The sequence below is a fragment of the Coptis chinensis genome, chromosome 4 (assembly GCF_015680905.1).
Source record: "Coptis chinensis isolate HL-2020 chromosome 4, ASM1568090v1, whole genome shotgun sequence".
NCBI classification, from domain to species: domain Eukaryota; kingdom Viridiplantae; phylum Streptophyta; class Magnoliopsida; order Ranunculales; family Ranunculaceae; genus Coptis; species Coptis chinensis.
The window spans coordinates 79791126-79797779 of NC_141459.1; the positions used below are offsets into that span (position 1 = coordinate 79791126).

General features: G+C 33.9%; 1 long non-coding RNA gene across 1 annotated transcript; it reads left to right on the forward strand.

The window, feature by feature from the left end:
- The first annotated feature begins 838 nt into the window (after nt 1–838).
- On the forward strand, nt 839–2909 carry LOC147505001 (uncharacterized). Its single transcript, XR_015220511.1, has 2 exons — nt 839–995; nt 1721–2909. It is a non-coding gene; the product is annotated as an uncharacterized LOC147505001 (long non-coding RNA).
- Nucleotides 2910–6654: the final 3745 nt, after the last annotated feature.

Genomic DNA, 6654 nt, shown 5'->3' on the forward strand with positions numbered 1-6654 from the left:
GAGTCCACTTCCAACTTTGGACTCTGCCTTCCTATTATGATTTCTCTTCTTATGGAAGTATGAATCTAGACCATATCTTACGAGAGGTAAGTTTTATTGTTGATAATAATGTCCCATCATGTATGGGAAGATTATATCTCAGAAGGAAACTCCTAAGATATATCATCACGATTCCTTCCTTATCATCAAAGATCGCCATCTTCAGTTTTCTTCTGTTCAGGAACTGTCTATATCAGTACCTAACGACTGGGTAACTGTTTTCTATTGGTTTCTAGGTTTAGTATAAATAAAAGGGCTCGTAATTAGGGTTCCTCAGTGTTGAAGTTTATGAGCTGTGAGATTCAATAAAAGAGTTGTCTTTTAGGTTTATTTGTTTTGTTTAATTCAAGAGTAGATTTAATAAACTAAAGCTTCCTCCAATTTAATCTACATCACAAACACTTGTCCCATTTATCCATTGAGCCGAAAAACCAAATTGTATTGGACACCTTTTTTCTTCTTCTTTTTGAGCTTATTCAAAATCTCTTGCAGAAGGATGGTGTTGTCAGAGATCTGCCTATGCTTAACAAAGGCAGATTGGAAAGGAGAAATGATCGTATCTAATAAAGGTTTTAGCCTAGTAGCTAATATCTTAGAGATATTTCTATATACGATGTTACATAAAGTGATGGGCTGGTAATTTTTTTATTTGAATAGGGTTTTCTATTCTATTCTAAGAATAATATTAGTTTCATTAAATACGGACAGGAGATTATTATTGTCAAAGAAGTCCTGGACAATGTTATAGATACCATTTTAAAGAAAAGGCCAATTATCCTGATAAAAAAGAGGTATAAAACCCATCTTGCTCTGGGGCTTTACAAGGTTCCATCGAAAATAAAGCATCATAAAACTCCTCTAAATTAATAGGTTTGCAAAGGTATGCATTGTCCATGTCAGTTACGATATGGGGGGTCTATGAAAGAAAAGTTTCAGGAAGATCTGGTTCAGAAGAGGTAAAGAGATTTGTTACGAAGTCGACAACGTAATTTCCATTGTCTTGCCTTGTATCTTACCAGTTTTCATTTTCATCTTTGAGTCTAAGAATAAGATTAGCACGCCTACGAGATAAATCACTTTAATGTAAAAAAAATCAGTATTATTATCTCCTAAAGCTAATTTTAGATACCTAGATTTATCACCCCAAAAACCTTCCTGTATGAGATATAACTCGAGTATTTTTCGTCTAATCTCATCTTCTAAAGCCAACGTGTTGTCACCAGGATTTACAACTTGAATCTCAGATAACTGTTGAAGCAAGGTTTGGATTTCGAAATCTAGTTTTCTGAAATGATTTTTCATTCCACTGAGTTAACTTATTTTTACAGTACTAAGATTATTAGCAATGGTAATAGGATCATTGGTATGTATCACGGTCAACTTCTTTACATGATGGGTCAAGAGTCCAGGTAGGCTGAAAGTTTTAAGTTTTATAGTACTAGGTTCAGTATTAAGTAAGATGAGACTGTGATCAGAGTAGATAATGGGAAGGGTCATTGACAAAGATTTTAGTCAAAACACTCTTTGTTGAATTTAAAAAAGGTGTTGGCTATTGGTCCAGGTATAAGTAATAACTCTTGAAAAGCCTATGCTCCTTTAAGAATAACTAGTTTAGAGTCTTTAAGTTACCATTGAGAACTATGTAAATACGCTATTCTTATGGTTTGTGGTTGGTTTTCAGGTCGTTCTGAAGTTTATGGAATCAGTGAATAAGGTTTGAATTGATAAAGAATCTGTTGAACAGTGTCAGGCTGTTTACATTAGAATGGAATTTGATATATATGGCCATGTTGTATGCTTCCTCAAGAACATATTCCGAAGGTAGAGGACTGTCCCTCTCCGCTTATGGCGATGATGCCACCTCCAACAGAATCTGCAAGTTCTCACCCATCAAATATGATTAATGGGTATGAAGCCACATCATCCAGAAAAAGGAGGGTCAATCCAGGCAAATCAGATTCCTTGAATCATTTTGATGTTGATGATGTTAAAAAAGATGATGGCACTCTAGAAACTAAAGCCCAGTGCAGGTATTGTCGTAAGTTGATGTCTTGCGTTGCTTCAAACGGAACTAGTCAGTAGTCACCTTAGAAGACACACAGAAAGTTGTCTTAGTAAGAACACACACAAATTAGGCTAGAACAAGTCACAACTACACCCCCTGGAGAAGTGGTTGTTAATTCTCCTTTGGATCAAGCTCGAGCTTGTAGGGACACAGCTAAACTTGTTATCAAGCTTGAATTGCCATTTAGTTGGGCAGAAGATTCACACTTTGAGCAATGGGTCCATTCCTTTAACCCTCATCTTGAACCTATTTCACGTCACACTATAAAGGATATTGTATTGGAAAAGTTTGAAGAAGAGAAATCTGTGTTACGAAGTTTGTTGCAAAGTATTTCTGGAAAGGTGTGCCTAACATCAACTTTGTAGACAACGGATCAAAGCATGGGATATGTTTGCATTACGGCGCATTTTGTAGATCAAGAATGGAAACTGAATAAGAGAACTATTAGTTTTCCTATGCCTGAATACCATAATACTGAATTCACGATCTTTGAGGCCATTTATAGTAGCATTTTAAGTTGGAACTTGAGTGAAAAAGTGTTCACTATAACTTTAGATGATGATATTTCCACTGATGTCACAAGACGGCTCAAGGACTTGCTGTTTACAAATAACCACTCCTTGGGCGAACAGTTGTTTCATGTACGTTAAGTTGTAGTACCTACATCCTTAACAAGATTGTAGATGAGGGGCTAGAAGGAATCCATCACTCACTTGAAAACATTAGGGAATCTGACTTTAAAAAGACCCAAGTTTTTGTAAAATATCCACCTTAATGGAGTATATGCCACAATTTTTTTTAAACTTTATAAAGAGTTTTCAAATTTTGTTTGGGGTGGCGTATTTTGGTCTTTCATTTTAAATTTTTTTTGCCACTATTTGCTTGTCATGTTTACTCCAGTAGAGTCTAGCTTAGTTAGTTACGTAATTTAATTGTGTTATTGTATTATTTCATGAACCCCCTTCACACAAATTGTTTGGGGGTGGTGTATTTAATTTTAGCATATTGTACGTTTACATATTAAAATTGTATATATCAAAATATTGAATCCATAGACATTGTTGATTAATTGGGATGCATAATGTAATTAGGTTCCTTAATTACGTGAAATTTTACTATTTCATAGAATTTCATAAGCTAATCCTATAGGAGCCATGATATGCGCATGCTTGATTTATGAACTTATGATATTATTTTATTTCTGTTAGAGTCCGCTTATGTCCCAAGCGCTATTTATTATTTCATGTCATCCCCATAACAGAAGGAACTCATATAGGAGTTGCATATGTTTTTATTTCCTTATATTATTATATTAGTATATGTTAACATTCTTTTTCAGGTCCTCCCATTTACAAGCACGTTTCTATGGTACTCTCTATCATTTATTTTTATTTTATACTTTGGGGACAAAGCATGATTCTGTTTAGGGTGGTATAGAAACACATTATAAATATTTAAGCACATATGAGGTTGTATATTACGTATTAATTATCGTATAAAAAATAGAAAAGTATAAAAATTAAAAAAATAGTTTATACTATGCACTTAGTGATGGTATTGTTCCCTTCTCCATAATGATATTATTATAGAAATCTCACATAGTACTTGAATTAGGATTTAATATTTGAAACTTAGATTAATATGTAGGTAATAGTCATTGCATCTTTTCACGAACATCTTGCATGAGCATCTATGATTGTACTTGGCAGTATTTTTTTAAGACCTAGGTTAGAGTACTTAATACATATCCTGTGAGCATCTAGCCTAAAAGCCTCATAAGAGTGAAATATTTGAGTGATGACACAAGGGAGAAGTCAAATCCGAGTAGATAAATCACACATCCACTTGCTTGATCACCATACCATATTCTAAGCGAACATTTAGATCCTCCTTGGATTGATATAGCCATAAATTCTGACCTAGGTATATTTTCTGCTAGTCGCCTCACTGAGCCTTTTCATTAGACTTTTCACAAACCACAAATCCTTTATTTAATAAAATAAAATAAAAAATAAAATCAGCCTACGTATCTGGATAAGTCTAAGAAATATGATGAGTGAAGAAAAGAGAAGAGAAAAACTTGTGTAAACAAAAATTAGTTAGCTGCTTTAAAAGAAAAATAAAATAAAATAAAAAGTTAGAACTTCAAAAACATAATCAAAGGAGTCAAAAGCCAAAACAAAAGGGCTAAGGATGAAAACAAAGTGTAGAAGCAAAGTAAGAATAAGGTTTTCTCTAGTTTTATATTTTGAAGACCCTATTATCTCAGACTTTTTTTTTTTTTTTTTATTATCTATTTTCTTCTTTCTTTAACCAACACCTACGCCCCATATCACCTAATAAAGACCTCTAACTCAATTAGGAATAGGTTGGTGTGATAGTAAGTGGTAGATGTGTTTGATCGATCTCAACTTCCTTTGATTGTCATTGAGATTGTGAGGAAATATGTGCCCACTGCACACTGGAGTTAGCAAACTGGAGTGGAAAAATCAGAGTGTTATATGTCTTGATACATTCTTTATGAGAACCTACTTAGGCACGCTACCCAAAAGTTTCAGAAACAGACCTGTCATTGCATTTCATAGCATAGTTCATTGTATAGTTGTTTATCTTAAGATGATTTGATTATTATGCATGTATTAATTTCGAAGTTATATTGATGATCCTTGTTTAAATACTAGTGAGATGTATATATATCTGAGATAAATTAGGGGACAATTGCTTTTATTTCTTAGTTGTTGTAGTATAAATAAAGTTTGTGAGTATCTTCTCTGGAAAACTATCACGAGGCTATAACTCGTCCACTAGGAAATTCCTAGTGGTTTAAGGCCTTATTGCATATGGTCAATGCAATCGCACTCCGCGAAACGAGATTAGTTAAGACCACATTTTTTACCACTTATTTGTTTTTATTTCTCATATTTGCTTGAGGACAAGAAAAATGCTATTTGGGGGTGGTGTGATAAGCACCCAAAAGTGTAGTTTAAACCCCTTAATAGTATTACATTTAGGGCAATTATGTTTATAATAAATAAGAGTTAGTACTATTTACGTGGTTTTGTGTATTTCAGGTCTTGAAGCTGTTTATGTGCTTAAAATACCATGTTGCATGGAAAATGAGTCAAGATGATTGATAGAAGAGTTCTATATTTAAAGCCCAAGAATCAAGAAGAAAAAGTATTTTCAATCCCAGTCAAAGTCAATTTGGGTAGAAAAAAACATAAAAGTCAACAGAACTTCAAATGGGTGTATCTTTAGACTTTGGCCTCAAAATTGGGCCCATTTTATGTCAAAACGACCGACTCAGAATTTGCTTTCTAATGGACCCGACCTTGCCCTAATCAGAGTTGTAAATATGGATGAAAAGGGCACTGAAATAATTTCCAGCAACTGTGGCCTGTTTAGACTTAACCTAATGAACTTAGGGCTCACATTAGAGGCCTAAAATCTCCCTTTTTGGCCCATGCACGAAAATATAACTCTAACCCTCTTCTATATAAAGAGGGTTAAGGCTAAACAAAACTTAGTTACTCTCTTATTTAGTATAGTTTAGTTTTAATTAGGTCTCTCTCTTTCTTTCTCTCTCTCTCTCCCCTTTCTTTAGTTTAGTTTAAGTTTAGTTAAATAATTAAGGTTTTATAATTGTAGCCTCCAAACTTCAATTTAATTCAAGTTCTTTCTTATTAATGTCTTCTTATTATTGTTTTAGTTTAATTAATCCAATGACACAAGGCTAAAACCTCCATTAAAGAGGGTTAATGAAGCCACGTGATGATGATTTGTTAGTAGTTTAGTTATTATTTTGCATAAGAACTTCAAGTTATTCGTTGGAAGTGTCTAGAGATAGAGCTAATAACGGAGAACTAGAGTTTAGAGCCACCATCAAAGAGATTTGTGGGGGAGCTAAACTCTCAGGCTAGTGAAGCCTTGATCTGAGACGATTTGGTGTTCACTAGGGATCGAACAAGCAATTCGATAACTAACTAATAGTCAATCGAATCGCGTGGTGGATTGAACTTCTCTTTATCCCTCTCTCATCAATATTTATCTACTGTTTTAGCACTTATTTTTATTGTTTTCATAAATCATATTACTCTCTCATTAGTGTAATAGTTGTTTACTCTAAACTCGTGTCAAGTACGTGCAAGCAAGAGTGGAGAACACGATTACTCTCCTCTTCAACACATGTTTAGAGAGTATTATATAAAATTGATTAGAATGATTTAGTACTATTTTAACTACTATTTTTACACTATTAAAACTTACTTATCAGGGCTCTCTACATTGGTTTTTATAGTTTGTACTTGTCCACCATCCTTTTTTAGGGAGGCAGCTAAGACTTTTGACCGACATATTCGCCATGTTCTTCAGGATATTATAGTTTCTGATGGTCCTGGCTTCGCTGATCTATAATAATGTTTAGTGACGTTTCCATTACATCTTGGTGGGTTAGGAATCTATTGTGCGTTTGATGTCTCTGGATTTTCTTTTGTGGCTTCCCACTTTCAGACTTTTGAGCTTCAGAATCACATTCTTAGGAGTTGTCGTCT